Below are 24083 nucleotides of genomic sequence, written 5' to 3'. Positions count from 1 at the left end.
CTCAGTAAGCCATGGTTAACGAATGCTCCTTGTAAAAGAATGAAGAAGCGTGACAAACTATATGCTAAATTCATCAAAACCCGAGAGCCTCTGGATTTAAAAACATTTAAAATGTTTCGTAACAAATTAGGCAAAAAGCTACGGAAAGCACGTGATGCTTATTTTCTGCAGATGTTTTCGTCTTGTATGAATGACTCAAAGAAACTGTGGAATAGACTAAATGCTCTTATGAACAGAAATCAGAGGTGTGATCCAATTGAACAAATTAGTTTAAACGGTAGATTGTTGGTAAAGGACGATTTGGCAAACGATTTCAATGATTATTTTGTACACAGAGACGTTGACCTCAATCATCCCATGCCGCACTATGTGCACATTACTCCGAACGCAAACACAATATTTTTTTCAGCCATTCATGCCTTCGGATGTATGTTCTGTGTACCTAAGACTCAAGACATCTCGCAGCTGCGATGCCGATGGTTTTCAGATTCTACCTATGAAATTTGTTATATATGATATAGCCTCTATTTTGACACATATTTAAAATTTGTGCATTTCCACAGGCGTATTTCCAGAAAATATGAAGGTTGCTAAGGTAGTAGTATTATTTAACAAGGGTAATAAATTAGATACAAAAAATTATCGCCCGATCTCGATCCTCCCTGTTTTTTCAAAAGGTCTTGAAAAAATTATTTTAAGTCAGTTGTCTTCGTTCTGTGAAAAGTACAAGATAATTTCAAATGCTCAATACGGTTTCCGTAAAAACAGGTCGACTGAATTAGCTCTTCTCGATCAAAAGGAATTTATATTGCAGAACTTCGAACATAAGCTATTAACAATAGGCATATTTGCCGACTTTACACAGGCGTTTGATCATATTATTCACAACATTTTATTTTACAAACTAGAGAAATATGGGATTAGAGGCATTCCACTTCATTTATTAAAATCTTATCTTAATAACAGACGCCAGTTTGTTTCTGTAGGCCACAATACATCGGTAACCAAAGAAATACTTTGTGGCGTCCCACAGGGTAGCATTTTGGCCCCGTTGCTGTTTAACTTATATGCTAACGATATTACTTCCATCTACGAAAACGCGAAATTTATAATTTACGCAGATGACACAAGTATTTTCATCTCGTCCGGTTCTTGTACCAATTTAATTAGTATGGCAAATGACTTCTTGCGCAGCCTATCCTATTGGTCCACTGAGAACTGTCTAAAAGTAAATACGGCGAAAACAAAGGCCGTAATTTTTCATACCAAACGCATGAATCTTCTTCCTCCAGATCTAACATTAGCGTATAGATCCACAAATATAGAACTCACTCTTTCTGCAAAGGTGTTAGGGGTACACTTCACGAGTACCATGCAATGGGACGACCATGTAAGCTTTGTACTCCAAAAACTTCGCCGCATAACAGGTGTTTTAAATCGCTACAGATATACTTTACCCGTCTCTGTAAAATTATTAATTTATAATGCCTTATTCGTGTCTCACATACATTATGGGCATCTTGTATGGGGCACCACAACTGCATGTAACTTGAGTAAATTATTTCGTATGCAGAAGAAAATAATACGTGTCATCGCTAATGTACCGTTTGCCGCCCATACTGAAAACCTGTTCAAGAAATACAACATTGCGACAGCCCATAACATCTATAACTGCAGACTATTACGCGAGTATTACTTTAATACCAAACGTAACAATACTTTACTTGTAGAACTTGCAAATCTATCCGTCAATTCATACCGTTATTCAACTCGTACACATGAAGTCTGGAAGGTTCCGCGCTCTAGAACTAACTACGGTTGTCAAATGTTGTGTAACAACCTTCCAAGATTACTGAATTTATACGACAGAGCAGGCTTCAATTTACAGGATTTATCACTGTCAGAATTTAAAACTCTATTGCTTTCACTTTAGAGCACGTTTGTTAATAATTATTAATGTGTGTTATGTTCCTTTTTTTGTCTATGTTACGAAGTGTATATCATTTATTTATTTCAATGCCGCAGTGTGTTTTGCATTGTTATTGTGGAAATATTTCACTGTTCTTTCATATAATAATAATATTTGGGGTTTTACGTGCCAAAACCACTTTCTGATTATGAGGCACGCCGTAGTGGAGGACTCCGGAAATTTTGACCACCTGGGGTTCTTTAACGTGCACCTAAATCTAAGTACACGGGTGTTTTCGCATTTCGCCCCCATCGAAATGCGGCCGCCGTGGCCGGGATTCGATCCCGCGACCTCGTGCTCAGCAGCCCAACACCATAGCCACTGAGCAACCACGGCGGGTCTTTCATATATTGTATAACTGCAATGTTTTATGGCCACTAGATAAATGTAATTTATATGGCGCTTGATGTGTTACCCTATGCAGCCATATTGTACCTAAGGGGGTGAGGTTACCTCAAGCCGCGTCTGTGCGGCTTTTTTCCCTCATCCACCTCCATTTACCACTCCTCTGTACATGTGTGTGTGTAAATGGAAATCAATAAATAAAATAAAATAAAATAAAATAAAATCAAACTTCACACCTGAACGCGGCAGCATCCCAACGGAAATATCAGTGCACGGCCCGCACGCACAGAAACACACGCACGTACACAAGTACACACGCACACAAACGTGATGTTCTGCTGTAACGCCTCCAGTGGACGCGCGTAATCTGTTTGACGATTCCTTAGGACATAAATTATTTCTGGCAAGCACCTAAAATATGCTTAGGTTACGAAATTATCTACAACTATGAGAATTGGCTCTCTTCTAAGTCACTCCTGCGTTATCTGCGTAAAAGGGACCTGCCATGCTATGATTTAATTTATCTGCTTTGTTGTGTCATGCGAAAAAAAAAAGATAATTTGGTGTTTAGTTGCAAGCACCGACGGGTGGAGTTTTAGGAACTTCGTAGCAGCGCACACGAGATGAAGAACGGAAGACGCTGCCCGTGTGGTTTATTCCCACAGTCCATCGTCACTTGTACGCTGCCATTAGGTTCCCAAAATTGGCGAGCTGACTTAGTGTCAATTTTTTGCCTACTTTCTAGTAATTTCTTATCAAACTATACGTTCTCTGTATTCTGGCTAGAATTGACACGGTAGAAGTCGTGAGCCGCGATGCCATGCTGCCTTTATCACACCCGCATAAAAAACAGGCGGACATAAAAAAAAATATTATGAATGAGACCTCCTATATGAAGCATCGAATGCAACACTGTAGTGTGAAATGGCAAATGAACCTTTTATATAGAAAGTGGTACATTGGTACCTGGCAAGTCCCACGGAGAGGTCACAATGTAAGTATAGCATAGCAATATGTTGCATGTGTCCGCGATTGAAGGCATATTCCAGATTGGTTTTGATCATCGAGGGATATGTCATTTTAGCCTAAACGCTATGCACACACGTGCTGGCGTAACTTCCTCGCGCGTCTCGAGAGAAAAATAAAATTCCATGGAACAGAATACAACAGACACACACATTACTTGATGCATATAAGCCATAAGGTTTACGCGGAGTGGAATTTGCATGTCTCTATTTATTTCTGCACAACTAAACATTCTAATATCTTTTATCAGAACTTTTATTTATTATTGCAGCATAGATAAGCAGTTAATTATAGACAATAAGCTCCATGAGACACTTATGCTGTTTCTTTACGAAAAAAATGCAGCATGTACTTGTGTAAATATAGTATGACATGTGGCAACGCGCAAAGAGGAAAAAAATTATAACGGCAGCATGTAAATGTATATCGCCGGACTTAGGTGACGATGTATCAAATTGGTGCAACTTTTAATTTCTACTATGTGCTCATGCCTTGAGATGTGGCCGGTTTTACTTCAATTTTGCGATTACAACTTCCGTCTTAAGGTAGTTAAGCTCGAGGTTAATTAGTGAATAATTTATTCCACACTGTGCTTCTTCAAGCTATATTGTCCGCATTTTGAGACAAACACACCTGAAAAAGATGAAATGTGTTACTTGCCAGAGGCGAAGTTCCTCTTTTTTTTTTTTAGTTCGTAGGGAGAAAAAATGGCTCCTGATATTACACCACATATGAGCTGCTTATGAAAACAGGCCATACTGGTAGCGCTATTCACAGCTTCTCACACGCACTCTTCATGAAGGGAGAGCCGCTGCGTGTTTGTAATGTAGATTTGGGTGAGAAGTGTTTGTCGAAACAAATTACGGAGCGGCTTCACGGATCGTAGTTTCCTTGAACACACCTCGCATTCTTCGGAAAAGGAGATTTGAAGTAATTTCATGGTCTGACGCAAATCGCGAACATTTCTCGCGCGTGACGCAGAATAGAAGGAGAGATATTAAAGCAACAGGTTTCAATAGGAACTGGGTCAACCTCTTGTGGAGAGCAAGATCAGATCGCGGCATAAACCAGAAATACAAAATAAAATCGTGTGGCGTCTTCTATACAGCGTCGATCGTTCTTCTTTTTTTTCTTTAGCAAAAAAGAGAAGAACGTTTGCCTAACAAACAATATAATGATGTTCTTGTTACTTTTCGCGCGGTCTCTGTGGCCGCTTCAGTGGAGCAAATCGCCGCAAGCACATCACGGGCGCAAGCTCAGAGCGCGCTGAGCGGCGCGTGATCGTGTTTTGGACGCCGCAAACGCGCTCGATGCCAAAATTCTCGTTCCCCGCCCCGGAGAGACCGTCGTAATGAGGTGATCCGTCCAGAAGTCGGAACGCATAAATAAAGGCGTTAAAAGAAGTGCGCGTGACTTTTGCGCCTGCCACGGGAACAGAAACATTTATTTGGCCCAAAAGCTACGCGCCTCAGCAGTTGTACAAAACGCGACACTGTTGAAACGGCGCGAAACGAGAGAAAAAAAAAAGATGCATGCGCCGGACTGTCGGGCGCAGGGAGGAATCTCGAAGACGCAGGCCTCTCGGATGCAGCTGCCAACTCGGAAGCCTTGGGCGAGCAGTGCGCCTTTCACTCAAAGCCTGCGGGGAGGTCGTGCGAGCGTCTGCTTCCGCTAAGTCGCGTCTCTCGTCACGCGGAGTTGCAGCAACAGCGGCGGCGTCCTTCGCCGCAGGGATGTGAACAACCTCCCAAGATCAACAGCAGCTGTATCGAGCGCGCCCTTCCGCGCCGCTGACGACTGGAACGGAGGGGAAACCAGGACACGCCGGTGCGACGCTCGCTGACAAGGTATCTGACATGCTCGGCGAGACTCTCGCGCGCGCGACCTGGACGGTTCCGCCGTAGCAGTCGCAGCACCGTCGCCGACTTTCGAAACGCGGGCCTCTCAAAATAGGTGCGCGCGCCCGGAGGTAAGACGGGCAGGCCCGAGTCAAAGGTGAGCCCTCCCGGCATAAAAAAAGGCACGGGGCTCTTCAAAACGTTTTTGACGCGGCCGAGCCAGAGCGGTCCGCTTTTAGCACGCCGTTTTGACGTGAACCATCCAAAATAATCAAAACAGCGCCTCCCCCCCCCCCCCGCCCCCCTCTGGAATAGGATCTCGTTGCTTGCCAGGCTAATATGTTCTCTTCCTAAGGTGCTGCTTCCTTGATCTTCTTTTTTTTAAGTTTACCATTCGAATAAGATCTGGTGACTTTCGAGAGATGCGCGCACGTCGAAGCCTGCACGCGAAAGCGTAAACAGGCCGGCCGCTGGCGTCCTCGTTATTAATTGAATATAGCCTGCATGGCAGGCCTTTCCCAGAATAGAGTAGGAGCGAGTCGTGGCCGCTCAGTCGGTGGCGCACACCACGAAACTAATTTCGGGCTCCCGTGCACTAATCACGTTTTGATATAAACGACTCTCGGTGAAGCGGATCCACTTTCCCGGAGAATGCAGCAGTTCTGCAGGGTGGACGCGCTTAGCTGCCCAGGGGCTAACTTTGGCTGTATACTAAAGCGTCCGCGACTTGCGTACGAGTTGAGCTCCGCAGGACATCACCGTTGCCACGGTAGCCTTCACGAAGTCGGAAGGCGGCGAGGAGGAGGAGGGAGTGCGGTCACGCGTCTTAAATGTTCCACGACGACGAAGAGAATTAGAGCGTAAAGCCTGGCGCATTTTCTTGGCGACTCTCCCAGGGTCATCGCCGGTGCATAACAAAGCGGTCATGTTCGTTAGCAGCTATATGCGACTAAGAATGTGACGCAATTTCGCACCTCGCATACAAACTATAATAAAATAATCATGAACTAGGGATAAACTGCGGGAGAAGTATTCCTGAGAACACCAGGAAGGTTTTATAATGGGTACGCGAACAACGGCGTCCCTGAAGCAAGACGAGGACAAGAATTAAGACACACACAGTACACACACGAGCCTGCGTGTGTTTAGCGTGTTCCTTTACTCTTGTCCTCGTCTAGTTTAGCGGCGTTAACGCACTCATTAGAGTAATAAATCAACTAGACTATATTAATAGCATTACCAACTAGACAAATAGCGTCCTTTCATTTCGCACACTCTGAACATTATCGAGTTTCAGGGGCTTAAGTGTGGACATACCTTATTTGGCTAGTTAAACGTACGTACAATTTACGTATACGATAAGAAAAAAGAAACGTTTCCAAACATGGCAGTACGTGTGACTCCCGCTTCGTTGTGAATTATCATGATGACTACGCTCTCGTTGTCGGTAATGGCCAACGAGTTGTGAATGAAGCATTGCTTCATCTCTGCTCGCTCGAAAAGCAAATATGAGCGGCTGTCCCACTCCAAAAACGGAGTGCTGTCAGTGACTCCAAGGTAGCTCTTGATTGTTTGCTGTCTGCTTTAAGCCGTGGACCCTACGAAAAAGTAGTACTAGAAGCTCGACAGCTCCACCACGACCTCGCCAAGCAAGGACACGACGTCAAGTTTCACTGGATTTCAAGCCACCATGGAATTATGAGCAACGAACCTGCCTATGAAGCTGCTCGATCTGCTCATGAAGAGGGCGTGGAGGAACCCATCCAGCTGTCAAGAACAGATACAACAGCGGAAGTGCGTGCGCTCGCGAATGATGTCACACAGCCTTCAGGGATTACATCAAGCTTCATACGTCTGCATCTCTTTGAACCCTCTCTTCGACTCCGTCCTCCATCCAGACTATCCCGAACCAAGACAACAGTACTTCACCGACAGTGGCTTTGCTTTCCGCATGGGAACGGACGACTGTGCTGCTTGTGACGATTGCGCCAGCGAGAAACCTAATGAACATATTCTTTGCTGTTCTCCCCGCTATAGCGCACACAGGCAGTCGCTCGCGACCACGTTGGCCCGTCTCATCGACCAGCCGCTTTTAGAGACTACCCTGGATTGCCGGCCTATATGGTCGTCACGCAAAAAGTGGTTCAAGGCGCTGTTGAGGCTTCTGCGTTCAAATGAACCATTAGAGAGACTGTTACTCCCAGGCGCGCGCGCGCGTTTGGGTGTGTGCGTGCGTGTGTGCGCGCGCGTTTGTGTGTTTGTGTGTGTGTTTGTGTGTGTGTGTGTGTGTGTGTGTTTGTGTGTGTGTGTGTGTGTGCAGGAAAATATAAAATAAAAAGGACACTTTAGCGAAGCAAGCACTAACACATACAAGAAACTTTTAAAGACTTTTCACTAGGTACCAGATGCACCACCAGATTCACCAGATGAAGCCCCGCTTCCTTACGTTTTCTTTATGTTGATGTTCCTTTATGTTAAACAAAAGTTATCCGATTCACATGTGCCCCAAGGGCCCGCAAATCGCCACGTTTAACATAAGGGCCTGCACGCTATTCTAAGCATATCATGACGCGACTCACCTCATGATCCAATCACTGAAAAACTGCGCAAGTCTCTGACAGAAGTTGCACACTATCAGTGTAAGCGCAAATTCCACGTAAAGGACTGGAAACTGCTTTGAAAACTATACACTATCAATATACACGGGACTGAACAAAATTTTCCGCAGAAGCCAACGAGGAATGGTTGTCTAAGTCAAGCTAGCCGCGTGGCGTAAGCTTGCTGAGATGTCCCATTGTTTAAAATGTGAGCGTGTGTGACGACGACGACAAGCCTACGGCGGCAACGATGGTCTAGTTGTTGTTGCCACACACGCTCAAATGACGACGACGGTGTGACCATGACGGGGTGACGACAACGGAATGACATGATGGATCGACGGCGACCTGACTACGGCGGAGATGACGTTGTAATGGCGACGGCGAGGACAACGGCATGGCGTTGCTTCTTGGCTTCTGTGTTCTTTCCAAGCCTCCGTTCTCGCGCTGGCTTTGTAGTGTCGCCAAAGCTGATCATAATTAACGATGATATCATTAATCATTCATCACATCATAGCATTTGCGGTTTCATTCTGTGATTATTAGACACAAATCAACACAAGTTAAAAAGAAAGATTTTGCTGTCAGCGGCCCTGTAATGGAGAACGCTAGCCTACACTGAGCTACAATATCCATACTTGCACTGTGAAAGAGGGACGGGTCGTTATAAGCCATTCTTATGCACGACATGTGCAGAGCTCAGCAATTGAAACGCGATACTCGGAGCGCGCGGCTGCACGGCACGTTTTGCACCACTGGTGGGCGCTGGGGAAACCAAGCTGACGCACTTTTCTATCGCATGAACGCTAGCGTGTTCCTGGCGCATCGTAACGTGCATTCGGCGCCTCAGCGATCACCCAGCGCTCGTCGGTAACGCCAAAAGCTCCGGCCGCCATGCTGTCTGAGTATCGCATTTCAGTCGCTGAGCACTTACATACACTGCTTGCTCAATGACCGGGAATTGATAGAAAAATTATGTCTTCGGCACTACATTTCAAATCCTTGATCTTCCTTTCTAACGCAACTAACGAAAAGAAATCTGCACAATTCAGTTATTGTTTAGTATTCTTAATTAATTTGCTGCTAGAGAAGTTTCTCCCTCGACAGCAACCACTGCCCCAAACTTTGTGCAACAAAATACCTGCAATCCTGGGTAATCTCCTCAGATTGCATATGACGACGACAACGGTGGTATCGGCGACGCTGATATATATATATATATATATATATATATATATATATATATATATATATATATATATATATATATATATATATATATATATATATATACATGTGTGTGTGTGTGCGTGCGTGCGTGTGCGTGTGCGTGTGTACATTCACACATTCGCGTGTGTGTGCGCGCGCGCGACTTCAGAGAGACCCTTTCCTCGAACGGCCAGAATCTACAGGAGAACTTCCGCGAACCAGCAACGCGCAAAAGAGACGGACAAGCGTCTACAATTCCAGGAGGTGGGACGGCCTCCTCCTTGCAGCAGGCTCGGTATAACCAGAGGAGGAGGGGCCCTCTTTCTGTGCCGGTCACGTGACGTCGACGGAAGCAAGATCCCTCCCACGATTGTAGAGAGCCTACTTAAGTGGCTCCGAAATGTACTTTTGATCACTTTATTCTCTTCTCATCATCTTTCACCAACCTTTGAATAAACCGTGCAAGGTTCGCACTAGAAATCGTCTCGCCCTTGCTTGGTCGCCATGGTCTACTGGATGCCTGCAGCCCGCCGACAACGCCACGCTACCCAATAAGTAACGTCGGTCGAGCTTTGACAGGCAGGCGCCGCTACAACTCGGCAGCAGTACGATACGCTACCCTGGAGTTCGCAACAAGGCTTGGTATATACGGAGGCGGGACGCTCTTTCCTTGCTGCAGGCTTGGTATATACGGAGGCGGGACGCCCATCCACAAACCAGACTCTGTGCCTGTCACCTGACGTCGACGGGAGCAAGATCCCTCCCACGATTTTAAGAGCCTACTTAAGGGGCTCCGAAATGTACTTCCAACACTTCATTCTCTTCTTATCATCTTTCACCAACCTTTGAATAAAACGTGTAAGTTTCGCACTGGAAATCGTCTCGTCCTTGCCCGGTCGCCACGGTGTACCGGACACCTGCAGCCCGCCGACAATGCCACGCTACTGAATAGTAAAGTCAGTCGAGCTTCATTAACATGCGTCGCAACAACTCGGCATCGGTGGAGTACGCTATCCCGGAGTACGCAACACCACCCATCACACAGGAGTGAGAGAGTCCATACAAGTCCGCAAATACAAATACAAGCACACAAATAGTGTCACTACACTATAAAACGACCGTGTTGTCTGGCACTATTTGTGTGCTTGTGAGTTGATCGAGTTTGTGTCTAGTGCATATGACATTTTTCTTTCGTTATGGTGTTGTCTTTTTTTCATTATTTTTGTCTGAGATGTTTTTGGGTATACTGAGATAGCCGGCCCCAAGGAAACCTACTTTCGCATTCTTACCGTATATAAGAAAACAAAATAACTCGCCAACCCAGCCTTGCGAAAGTGGATGTCTAGAGAAGCTGCTGAAAACCTCCACTACAACTGCTGAGGGTAGTACACAATGTTTTATGGCTTTAGAGCAATGGTGGTAGTGCTATTTTGGAGTAATGGTAGGCATGGGAGTAATCGCAATTTTGACAGCTCGTCGCCGCCCATAGCGGTGCTACAACAACGTGTAAATCAGTTGCTAGCGCGGTTATTTTTTATACGAAAGACCAGAGACGTCACAACCCACGTCGCAAGCTTGCGTCGCCGCAGCAGCTTGTACAACGATAATCTTTACTGGGAAACGTACGCGGGGAGCGCTACTTGCTTGGCACTGCTATCACGAGAGCGTTATTATCAATTATGTGGTTCAGATGCTTGTTTTGAGCTTGTTCTTTACTGAAACGTATGCTGTTCTGTATGTTGTATGCGTAGTTCAAAAGAATTTATGCATTGCTCGCTTCACTTTGCTTAGTGCTTGTAGCCTCTGCCTTACGGGGGTATGAGCCACTGCATTTTTTGCTTGCTTCGGGGGTATGAGTGCTTACGGAGGTATGAGCCATGGATAATGATATTTTCTGTCGAAGTACGCGAAGTAATCCCGAGATCTTAGCCTTATACAGGTTTGTTGTAAAAAAAAAAGTCGCAGTTTCGCCCTAGAGGTGAAGCTTCGATTGCGATAGCAAAATAGTAGACAGTTACACGGCCGTATGAACTTGGAATTAATAAGCATGGTGTGAGCGCGCACAGGCAAACATGACCACATCACACTCGATGATCGCGGACACTCGCTGTCAAAACGTTGGCGTCAGCAAGCACGGCAGCAGCAGCGAGTGAAGTGATCTTCGTGCTGTCTATCGCTTCAACGCAAACAGCGGCGAGAAGAAAGCACGCCCAAAGGTATGAGCCATTCGCATATCGCTTTCGAGATACGGCACGCGCGGCCGCGCGCCGGCACGCAAACTGTGCAGTTGCTGGCGGAGTAGGAACCACCCTCCTCCCTCTCCCTCCCGCGATGCATCCCCAGTTCCCTCCTTTTCGTGCACGAGATTGGGCCGCGATCATCAGTTCCCCTTGAGCCCGGTAGCGAAATACGCAGTTGCTGCCGGAGTACAACGCCAGCCCCTTCTCACTCTCTCCCATCCCCTCACGGCTTTTCGTGCGACGGAAGACGGCGCGTTTCCTCTCCGCCTTCCTCCCTCGCTCGCTCCACATTGAGCCGCGATCGTCGGCTCCCCTCGCGCGCTTCCATTCGCACATACACCATACGGGGCGCGGAAACGGTGCCATCATCCCTGGACTTTCTACGGATCGGCAAAAATGCGCCTGCGTTGTCCATATAATTACTATCGCAATAACAAAAAGGATAATACTACTGCGAGGATTATTTTTCTTCACTGATCGTAACCTCATTGTTGTGTACACTAGATGGGCGAGCAGCTGTGGCACTCTGCTTAGTAATTAACTAAAATGTTTAAATAGCATATTAGTTGCAGATCTTGAATGTAGTGACAAGACTTGTTGGACGTGCTGCCCACGTGACGCTTGAAGCTGTCGTGACGGAAAGCACTGTGATGGCCTGCTGAGGCATCGAATATGTCGTCGAGCGCTGGCACCACAGGCGACAGTCTCCTCTCCAACAGATGAGCTTGGCGAGACCCGTTGATTATAACCCCTTGGCTTTCAATAAGCCTAACGAGGCGTGAAGCATAACGTGGGCCGCGCTTCTGGGGCTCTTTGTGCGCTCAGTTTCTAAATCGTAGCTGAGAAACGTAAAAACAATTGTCCGCAATAGTGTCCACGATGACTGACTCTTTCAAAATTGCATGAATTGCTTTACCCTCCTGCGATGAACAGCTATAGATATGTCGTTCAAACAAAGGCCTTAAGACGGAGAGCGAAAAAGTTACTTTGCCATTTTAATTACTGAGCAAGCTCCGATGGCTATTCGCCCCTCTATTCTTCACCGAACGGAGTGTACGAATAGTGAAAAAATATCACTCGTCGCGCATAACACCCCGCCTCCCTCTTTATTTATATATAAAAGATTGTGTTCAAAAATAAATGCCCATGCATAGTCATTGGAAAAGTGGCACAGAAAATAACCCAACCAAACAGCATCATAGTCGACTTCTGGATCTCAATAAATGAATTTTTCAAAGCAGTGAAAATCGCATAGTTGAAAAAAAGAATGTCTGGAAAACCCGTGTAAGCCATGACGATTGGGAATGTCAATACAGTGCTATCGCATTTATGAAAAAAAGACCTCCTTCAGTACCCCGCGTTGTCACTGGGAAGAAAAAAGTACACGCGGCAGAAGAGCCGGGCCAATAATGTTAGCTGTGATCCACACCACCATTGGGACAACGCACCTATTCTTATTCGTCACATGTTAAGTCTACAATTTCCCTAGCGTACTGTAAAACTTACAACCTGTGGTTAAACACAAAGGTGTGCCTTACGAAACAGGGAACCTGTAGCTTCTCGCCAACAAACGTGAGATGACGCGCACGAACGTTGCGCAATCTATTCAGAATCAGAAGTTACAAGAACCAAAGCTCGCTACTAAACTATCTGAAATTTACGTATCTGCTTTACGACGTAAAATGTTCGTTCCTCATAATTACACGAGGCAGAAGCACGATCCCGTTCTTTCGCGCACATAATGCAGACGGAACACACATATCTCCGATCAAGAAATCCTTCTGGATGGCATACAGCACTCTCTTAACGGGTTTAATTTAAACTTGACAGTTATCAACCAAAAAACAATAACATCGAATTGCATTTCCCATTGATAATTTTCTTGTGTACGTCAGGTGGTTAAAGCAAACAGTGAAATGTTATATCGAGTACGGCAGTCAGGCCTGCTTCTACACACGTACCCTTGAGACCTCAATGCGACAGGTATGAAACCTTAATGTTACCCCGTAATGCGCCATCGAAACGCTTGACTCAAGTATTCAAATAGCATCGTCTGCTAGACGTGCCGGCGTTGGAAGTGAATATTTAAGAAGTGGAGAGGAGCGGCACGTGCCACCCAGCACGCACACGAAAAAAGGAATAAAGCTTAAGACGAGCTGACGCGTTGTCTCCCCTGTTCCGAATTAAGGCCTTTTCCATCCACTACGACGGAGCCTGCTGTTTCTCCTGGAAAGGCCCTCGCCTTTGTAGCCGGAACGTGCGGAACTGCAGCAACTCCCGCATCGTACGGGGCCACCCGAATCATGCGTGAAAGAAAAGATAGATCATGGCCACCATTCTTAAAGAAGCCAGAACAACTCACCATTATGAGCTTACGCGAAATGTCATAAAACCAGAATGATTCAGCTTCTGAACATTCAACTCACCCTCGGTGGTTGGCTGCGAGCCACAGGGCATCAAATTAGACAACTTGGAAAAGGATGTTTGTTATCAGCCTTCATTTTTATTTTTTGCTGCTATGACTATGGCCGCTGTTAAGCAATTTCTCCGCGCCCGCCACCAACAGAACTCACGAAAACAGCAGCGTGCTCTGCATACCAGTCATATCGGTTACCAAAACGAATCGATTCTATCAAAGCGCCGACCTAATCAAACTCAAGCCCTGACAGGTGGCACCAAGGGTCAGGGATCAATGTGATAGGAAAGGATGAGGTCGTTTGGCTCAACAAATTTTTTCCGCTATATATGCGGCCTTCGTGAGCCCTCCAGGCTCATAGGAAAACGGGACGGGGAAGTAATTTATGGGTAAAGTTTGATGGAAGGTCTAAACACGTTTTTTTCTTTTTTTTTTCAGCCCATGCAGCTCATTCGGGTGTATTGATTTGTTAATAGTTGGGGCACCTCAAACTGTGCTTGAGGTGCCCCTACTGGTGTGTTGGAAATAAAGTGTAATCTGATTCTGATTCTACTGCTACTGACGGATGTTCTTCCGGATGCGTTTGTGCAGCGGTACCTGGTTATAATCAGATGCTGTAGCTGTAGGCAATGCTGACTCCAATAAATATAGATATGATACCGAATGCGAGTTGCTGGCTATCATGGCTTTGACTGTGACACCACGTCCTGGAATAACTTGCGGAAATTCCGGGGAACGGACATCGTTCAAGTCAGGGGTACGGAGAACGTTACACAGGACTGATAGCAACAGTCCTTTAAGACTCTATTTGATCGCGCTATCTATGGTCACGAGTTCTGCGGTATTCACGCTAACCGTTTCTTTAATTGAGGAGAACGTCAGTTACCCACATAGATATGAAAATACGGGACACTGATCACTCTAGGACCACAGGCTCACGCAAAGTTAGCTTTCCTTAAGGTGCGTGTATGCGCGTGTAACCATGTGTGTTATTTGTGTGCGTGCGTGTAGACGTGTGTGTGTGTGCGCGCGCGTACGTGTATTTTGCGTACGTGTGTTAATGTGTGCGCGTACATGTGTGTGTTCTTACGTGCGTGCGTGCAAGCGAGAGAGACAGAGCATGCGTTTCAATTTTCTATGTGTGTGCTTTTCTGTTCACGCTCGTGTTCTGTGTGTCTGCGAATACGGATAATTGAATGTCCCTATTAGCGTTCCTAGCTATCCTGTGTCTCACAGAAGCAATATCAACATTTAAAGAACCCACTGACACGTGACGCAAAGACGGTCTATATTCGTAATTTTGGTCGCTTATTCGCGCTCATTGCTGTACCAACCCGCCGTTCCTGCTCTTCTAATTATAAATTAATCACGAAACTATATAGCTCCCTTCTTCAAATTCTAATTACAAGTGAAGTATCCGCTGTAATACTGTAATCCCTTTCTACATAAAACATTTGGGAGCTAATCTAAAAGCAACCTTTCGCACATGCAAGCTCAATAGTCAGTAAAGCCCGGGTGCACCCACCGCCCTTTTCATAAATTAGCTGAGTCGTTCCAAAAGAAACAGTTAAATGTTTATAGAAGAGGGACAGCAGCGTATTACTGTATTTCACTGGTTTTACTGCCAGTACGCTAAACTGTGTTTTCTCTCTATTTTCATCCCTGTACCCTTTCCCCAGCGCAGACTAGCAAACCGGACGCGCGTCTGGGTACCCCCGTGCCTTTCCTCTCCTCTATTTCTTTATCTATCTATCTATCTCTTTCTGTTCTTGCCAGTGTCTGTAGAATGTGCTCCGATTGCGGTCTCTTAATTAAGAGCAATGTTCAGGGATAAGAAAACTTAAACGGAAAAAACCGAACAGAGCGCCAACACTGTAGATAATTGGACAAATTGGTACAAAATCTGAAAAGCAGTTACTAGGTCGAAAAAATAAAGGACGAACAAGTTATAAACGCGATAATTATTCGAACCAGCAGGCATCTAAGCTTGGAAAAGCATGTGTGTAACAGAATAAAAAAAACATTCCAGTAATACTAAACACAAAATCGTATTGCGTCCCGTACAGCTAAGTCTTAGGAATAAATACTAGATTTGGGGGCGAAGAAAAGTAATACGTTTAATTAGCAGACGTACGCCTAACGCGTCCCCTATTCAAGGTGCTCATTCTATTTCGTTAATCGCAAACGTTTTCTGATCGTTGGCTGACATAACATGGTTTTCCTGCTGTAGGCTTAGTTCTTTTTTTTTCTTCTCGTTCTCATCCTCCTTTTTTGTCGCAGCGTTTCCATTACAGCCAGCGAATATTCACTTTCATTGCCACAATACAACATAAGTGATATAGCAACTACTTTATAGAGAACAAGAAACAAGAGTATTGGTCTAGGTTATTGTAGTTACAAATTTAACTGATACAAATTTACAAATTTGTATCGCCTTGCCCCTCTTCCTTTTTTTTATTTTCCTTATGCGATGGCGAAATTATATATATATATATATATATATATATATATATATATATATATATATATATATATATATATATATATATATATGTGTGTGTGTGTGTGTGTGTAATAAAAGCATGCCATTCCTATTTCCGACGAATTATCGTTTTACAAATGAGTGGCAAGGAAAGTTATTTGAGAGCCAGCGAGAGTTCAAACCTTATTCAAAAATAAACATCTACCTCAAGTTATCTATTCACAAGACGTTAGAATAAAATAAATACTGTCATCAGTCATAAATTAATAAAAGTTACTCAATCAATCAATCAGTCATAAATTTCGAATCCTGGCCGCAAAGTCCAGATGCAGCCTACAGACTGCAGCGCTGACCACTGAGCTATAGTGACCTATAGTGCAGGCAGCGCGCCGATGTGAGAAGCGTATATGCACAAAATCAGAAAGTGGCGTCGCGCACGCTGTGCGCGAAATAACAGCCAAGTTTTTTTTATTGGAAACAGGGGCCGTTAGAAATATTGTGTGCAGCCTTGGATGGGGGTTGTAAACCATTAATAAGCTGAACAAGGAAAAGAACACCCATGAAGGAACGATTCATCCATGTTGCCGCATCAGCGACGAAAGCGACATCGACGGGATCGCGGACAGCAGCAATGAATATCCTGACAGGACTATTATGCTGCCGACTCGCCCGCGTCCTTGTATTTTGACGAGTGGCAGCTGATCGGGTGGCTTCTGGTCTGGTACTGATCGCCAAGCCAGCTGCGTGCGATGGCCTCTTTGCAGAGGCGCATCGCTGCGACCTAGACTATTTGTCACATTGACGCGGAAGGGTATAGGTACTGCATAATGTAAAAGTCGGCGTTCTATAATATTCGCGCATGCTTCTTCATCAAATAAAGAAGCATTTCATGACAACACACACTTCCGGGACGGTAGGCGCTTTCCGCTACTGCAGCGTGTCTTGCTTTGTTTAGCTATATCTCTGTTTTGAAGCAAGGGACTGCGGAGTCTATTGCAAGCTTCTTCATGGGCAGGTACCAGCGGCGCTCTTCGCCTCTTCTCATCTTGTCGCGGATGGTACTTTCATGAATTGATGTACAATTTGCGAAACTCTCGCAAGCACGCAAATACCGTCAAGAGCAAATTAAAAGATAACGAATAGTAACTATATCTGCATAGGTGTACTTGCAAAGGAACCGTCAGGATTGATGTGAAATCATCAAATGGCCCATTGAGTCTCTAGCAGCGAAACTGCACCTAAATTCCCATTGGTTACGATGCCACGTCACGAGCGCGTCACGAGCGAGCGAGACTGAACACCTGCTGCCGTGATAGCGCGCCAGGTGTTGCGTGAGGGGAGTAGCTCTCGGAAACCGCTTAGCTGCTGCGCGCGCCTGCAGCCGTGGTGGCTACTGCTGCTTCCTCAGTGTCTCGTCGCTTGCGCCACGTACGTAGCAAATAATATATGCAGTTGATTCCTCAGCAATATCGTCCAAATGATTCCGGTCTACAGCCAACATGCTAACGTATAGGAACTGTTAAAGAAAGTAATAGTAATCCGCACCAATTAATTCGCAAAATTCGATGGCATACCGCGCAGTAAAACTCGAAAACATTACTCGCAGCGCAAAACTCGAAGCACCTCTCAGCAGCGTTCAGTAGAACATTAGTACTTTAACATTCACAACTCATAAGTGCTTAGGTGTCCTCCGATTTGTTAATTTTTAGTCGTGATATAAGGCGCGATCTTCTTCGCATTCGACTTGTTTAAGCCTGAAGTACCTTGTATGCAACATGCTGCGATGTTATACGTAGGCTACATAATGTTACTGGTTGATGGAGTCACTGCAGTGACTCCATCAGCTTTCCTTTTCTTCATTCATTAGGACGTCAACTGTTACCAAGAGTACGCTCAGCATAAAATACCACTCAGGTAGCAGATTTTGTTGATATAACTGAATTATTTTAATCTTCAGAATTACAACTACATTTCCTTGCACAGTTTATCAACCACTGCCCATTTTGTTCGTGTTGTTCCTATGCAAGAAACTTATATTAAGGTTTAGCACAGCTCAGCGTGCATTTTGGGGATATGCATATACATGAATACGCCAGAGAAAGGCAGAAAGTCACACTCAAATAAAAGATCTAGTGCCTAGGACACCTCACACGAAAGTAGTAATTAGGATCTGCATGTCACTCGCAAGAATTTCGAAAAGCAAACATAATGACGGGCAAATATTTGGGATCACAAAACGCTCGATTTCATTGTTCTGCTCATTTATCGCATAACAGTATAAACAGAAGCAGTTGAGGGCGGCGAGCGTGCAGTGAAGACTATCCAGCGGCATGGGCTGTCTTCACGACGGTCCTCACGCTCAACTGACTCGGGAGTCCCTGTTACAGCGCAGGCAATTATCAGGATTTTCAGAGATTGTGCGAGAAGCCTCAGGTGCGCACACTGTCTCAACGTTGTCGCGTAGCCAGGCCACCGAAACGGGTAATGGCCATCTGGAGTACTTCACTCGAGTTGGTTTGCCGATGAAGAAAACCACCGGCGCCAGGCCCAAAGCCTTCTGATTTTCTATCTTAAACTACAAAAGCAATATCGTACATAAGAAAGGTGAGAGAGTCTACATGATAGCACCATGCTTCATACCCTTCGGAATGATACAATGTCACCGCTAAAATGAGTTATATGCTATCTTTTAGCTTTAGAAGAACTGTTTAAAGGGTTAGTGGTAAATTATACACACCATCGGATGAGCTGCGCCAACACTAAAATAAAACAAAAAATAAAGCATCGTTTCAAACTCATTTTGACGAGCAGTCTTTAGGCGGAAATTAGGCCAAACAAGCAAACAAACAAAAATTTACCTATAGACTTTCTGGGTGGCTTCCAGTGTACGGCCACTTTTCGTTCGCAAGACTGTGTAATTGCAGCCGCCCCGTCAAAATGCCTCCGCCGGAGCCGACATTGAAGTGCTTTGATGGCACAATCTACTTAATGCGGTCATGTTTTAACTGTTTGACACAGTTTCGCGTTCTAGCACGCACAATCTCGTTAGCTGAGCGGAACACTTCACATACAAGGTGCACCAGACTGCACATACTAAACCCTTCGCAGCAACTCGGACCTCCGGCCTGACTGTACCAACGCGAAGCGTCGCTTCTGTGTCGGTAGTGGTTGGAAGTTGCCATCACGAAAGTTTATTCTGCACTAAATGGAATGGCTGAAAGCCCTGCATGGGATGTCTGCGGATGCGAGGGGAACACTGACCACTTATTCTGCCGCTGTCCTCAATTTGAAGCACAAAGACAATCTATGTCCAAAGCATTCAGGAAACTAGATTATCATCTTCTGAGTGAGTAGGCAATACTAAGAACACCATTCCCACCGATAATCGGCTCTGAAGGCAGTGAAGTCCCTTTTGTGCTTTCTGAGAACGTCTGGTTAGTACGAGTGCCTTTGACCCTCTCTTTCTCACTTTTTTTTCTTCTCCTTCTCCCTTCCCCCAGCGTAGTGGTAGCCAACCGAACTCTTAACTGGTTAACATCCCTGCCTTCCTTATATCCCTCTCTCTTTCTCTCGTGCCCTAGTAACGACTCACAATTGCACATTTTCCAACATTTTCTCTCAACAGGCGATGACGTTTGCAGATGTAGCGTGAGAAAGGTCGAGGAAATTGACGGCACAGAGAAAACAGTAAAAGAATCGGAGAGTATGGTTAAGAACAGCTGTGACCACGACGAGTAAGGCCTTATTCATACAGCCGGCAAACGCACACCGCCTCGCCACTGTCACGGCACCGGCGTTTCTCCTCAAAAATGAGACGTCGGTGATGTGAAGAGCATCGGCAAACATTTGACGGCTGCGTGAATCAGGTCTAACACCGACTGACAGCCTAAACGATCTATGCTCTCGATGTTCTGCGGCCTTCCGCGTATTTTGTCGCATCGAAGAAAGAAAAGTCCGAGTGGGCACTACAATTGTTCCCATTAAATCAATGGTCACAAATATACACTAATAAATAATAGTAAACTGGGAAAGTTGGTACTGATTCATACGAAAGATACAAAGGTTGATACGATATGACGAAAAAAGTACAAAATGACCGGACGAACTGCTTTGTCCTGTCCTTCTGAGTCTTTTTTCGTTCTGTGTAAGTTTGCGTGCAACTCTACAAACATGATCCACTAATGCATTTATACTTCCTTTTGAAGATATCTACCTTTAGTTTATCGCATGCTTTCCGTAGCATTTTTCGGAGGCCCCGTGAGATTCATATCACGGAGATTGTATTCTGCTTTCCATTTTCTTCATAACTTTCGCTAGACAGTGACAACTGTCAAGGTGCCACGGTTATGACAGTGCTCGCCTGATTTGGCACTCTTCAATCCACCTTTAGGTCACCACCAAGGAGGTGAAAACAGACGCGTTTTATGCACATCAGCTATCGTAGAATGAATTTAACCAGCATTCAGAGACGTGTGTCGATTTCTGCACCCCGTGAATTATTTGGTAGCGTGAGGAAAAAAGAGGTGTGGAACTTCATTGTGGTCTTGTGTACAGATATCTAAACAGGAAACATTTCGTCATATGAGCATAATATTGATATGCAAGGTTCGTAGGCACATTTGCATTATTATTGAAGCAGTGCGCGTCAGTCAGGACGACAAGAGGAGAGCGAACGAGTTGTGTGTCTATAGTTAATTTACAATGTTGCATAATAGCTCGGATAAATAGTGCCATCTTAGAGAAAAAACCACTTTCCTTATCATTGTTATCACAATAAACTAAGGTGTACTCACGTACGAGTACAAGATAGATAAAGAGTTTTATTCGATGCTATAACTTCCACAGAAAATGCTCCAATAAGCTCGACCACTTTAACTACGCATCCTCATTAACGTCATGGGGCACTCTGCCACTCCGCTTTCCCCTTTTATGCAACGAACTGAAATGCTGCTGTATCACAACGTCCTCGCCAAATCCGCCTTTAGGCGCCTTGGGAAACTTAAAGCGAACACTTTTGATGGGCCTCATAGACGGCAGGCATTGTCGGAGAGGAGCAGCCGCGATGTGGCACCGCAAGGCACTTCAATCGCGGCCCAGCGACGTGGACTGTGCGCGAAGAAGCAGCGAAATTAATAATCAATTCCGCCGCTTCCCGGCAGCTGCTGGTCTTTTCATCAGGGCAGAATGAGATGAGAGCCCCCGCGAAACGGTCTCACTCAGCGCACGAAGCGATGAATGGGGTTTGCTGGCGGGGCAGAAACTGCAACAAGATTTCGCTTATTGCTTGCGGACCCTCGTCGAAGAAGCGTTGAGCAAGTTCGGCGAACTACATATGCTGCACGGCATAATTTGGTGACCACTTCTGAAGGCTCTCGGCCCGTTCATCGTCAAGGGCCCAAAAGTGGTCGTTGCTTGGAAACCTTGCGCTCTTACTGGAAATTTCTGCAGACGCCGCAAGAATAGATAGCACTGAGTAAGATAAAAGTAACGATTTCCTCTCTAGTACAACTTCTGTTTGACGATCCCCCGTTTCTCAGCGACAAGGCTAGAGAACGCGTTTGTTTTTAGAGACATAAACGTAACATGAAGAATGCCGACGCGAAATTATGAACTGTCGGTATCTGTTCAAGTACCTTCATGGAAGTAACAGCGACCTTGAAAATGTCACCCCAATTTCACGTTAATTTGGAGCTTACGCCAACGAAGTTTAGTTGACAGTGGCATAGGAACCATGACTTCCGCTTAACTTAGGCGTTATACACTGACAAGTTCTTGAGCTCAGTGTGAAGGAGAAATCGCCGACAGTCTTGGGTAAGATACGACTTTCTATTTCAGTCGTGTTGGGGTGCAACCGCCTCCTTATGAGTGACGTATGACCTGCACCAGTCGCGCGAAACTGTTAAAAGCTATTTGCGAGTCGAACATTTTTGGCACTTGGGGACCGATGGCATGCCCATGTTTCCGGTCGCCTAGCTCGCTTTCGTTAAAATTACTTCCTCAACTAGGTCACTCGAGGCACCTACGACAAAATTTATAGTAAAAGGCCCTTTCAGAACTATTATTGGAAGCAATTCTGCAACAGGTGGCGTATGTTCCCCTCTTCGTAACATTATGGTGCCATCTTACTCGTGTTACGCCTAAATTCATCTTTTAACGACGCGTATTTTAATTACGCAAGCCACGGAATGGATCTAAAGTGCCACCTGTTTCATAGAGTAAGCTGCATTGCACCTTTAGTGGTTCAGCTGGATTTGCTTTTATTTCTAATGCCCTAATTGTAAAGCGCTGATTAAATGAAATAACATAAAGCTGACGCCTGTGAAGCTATGCCGATGATGGCTTACGTGACATACGAGTACATGGTCTACAATACAAATGCTTTGTGGCAAAGACAAGATTTGTTGAAGGGAATCATTTCTAGACACCTTATACTGTTGGCTCCCATAAGGAGGAACACAATATGAACCGTAAAAGTATAGTACATTTTGATAAGAGCTCGGCTTGGTACTGTTAGCTTCACTAGCACGGAGTGGGTAGTAGGTACACCTTTGAGCAAGACACAACAACGAACTTTCTAGAAAATCTTACGTTACGTATATATTTACGTTACGTTATGTATATAAGAGCTTACATTTAGACAGCCTTTACTCCGTGGTTGACGGTAATACTTGGGGGCAGCAAATTACCTTGCTGCGATTTCTTTAAAACGTTGTGCGGGCGAAACACCCCACAATTTTAACATATATAGAAAGTTTTGCCGCAGTCAGGCAGCTCTACATATATTACCTTTAAGACACAAGAACTGAGACATCAAGATTATGAAGTCAGCACAATTTCTTCAAAATACTAGACCCAGAACCTATTCGTATTTCAGGCTGAACATAGCGGCTAACAACAAAAAAGATATTCTGATGATTTTCTCATTTTTAGCATGTATGATCCAAACAACTATCAGTACAACACCCAGAAGTCTGGCTGATGTGTTAAAGCCGACTTAACAATCAATACGTTAAATTTAATTTTACGTCAGTTTAATTACCTCAAACTTAATTCAATATTGCCACAGGTTGAAAAAACGGAAGCAATAATTTTCATAAAACACGTGCACTTCGGTGTTCTCGCTTCTTCCTAATGACTTTCCGGGGCGCAGCACAGCAGAAAATTCTCTTTTTTTTTTCTTTTCTTTTGAGGAACAATCTTTGCGACGTTAAGAAAATTTTGGGAAGGCAACCGTGGCTCCCGGCAACGCTTGTTACACTCGGTCAGGCTCATTTACCCGCGAAAGCGCAGCACGCGTGCGGCGGTAACGTGCCGTGGAAAAGCCCTCGCGCGCGCGGCTAGCTGTAAGGAGGGCCACGGCGTGACGTCAACCAACGAAACGGCCCCAGTGACCCACTTACTATCTGCGGGGAAGTCAGGCGGGAAAAGTGGCTCCCTCTCTGGACGACCGGCTAAATGTGGCCGAGAACGTGTGCCAATCTTTCGGCGGCCCAAGTGCAGAGGCCGCGGCTGCAGGGACGCCGGTGCTGGAGCTTCCCGTCGCGATGACAGGACGTCGACGTGCCGGGCGCAGCCGGAGCGAGACGCGAGTCCAACAGCCGGCTCGGCGGTGTAGGCGCTAGTCACAGCCAACGTGGCCCCTCGGCGGCCGGCGCAGAAGCGACTGCATCCTCGGGCCCCGTGTTTATCGCGCTCGGGGCCTCACGCACTCCGCGGGAGAAGGTCCAATCAGAAGGCGGCTCCTAGGAAAAAACTCGTATTGAACAATCGGAGGCAGTGAGACTCTCCTCGCCTCCGCGCCTCTCCAACGCATGCGTGCTGCCGCTCTCTCTCATTCAGGCGCTCGCAGCCTCGACCACCCCTCCGACGCCCCCCCCCCCCCCTTTCTTCCTCCTCCCGAAACGCACACGCTCCGGGCCGCGGCGGCACCGACAGCACCCGCAGAACACCTGGCGCGCCGG

The 24083-nt window shown here is 45.6% G+C and overlaps 1 protein-coding gene across 1 annotated transcript in view; it reads right to left on the bottom strand.

Moving 5' to 3' along the window:
* The window catches only part of LOC135912066 (uncharacterized), a 233737-nt gene extending 209944 nt beyond the window's left edge, over window positions 1-23793 (bottom strand). The window contains exon 1 of the mRNA XM_065444444.1: window positions 23523-23793. The gene's annotated coding sequence lies outside the window, so the exon portion shown is untranslated. The remainder of the gene's footprint in view (window positions 1-23522) is intronic.
* Window positions 23794-24083: the final 290 nt, after the last annotated feature.

The sequence above is a fragment of the Dermacentor albipictus genome, chromosome 1 (genome assembly GCF_038994185.2).
Source record: "Dermacentor albipictus isolate Rhodes 1998 colony chromosome 1, USDA_Dalb.pri_finalv2, whole genome shotgun sequence".
In the NCBI taxonomy this organism is placed as follows: Eukaryota; Metazoa; Arthropoda; class Arachnida; order Ixodida; family Ixodidae; genus Dermacentor; species Dermacentor albipictus.
Note: the sequence above shows the minus strand (reverse complement) of the source record. Positions and strands in the feature narration are given on the sequence as shown.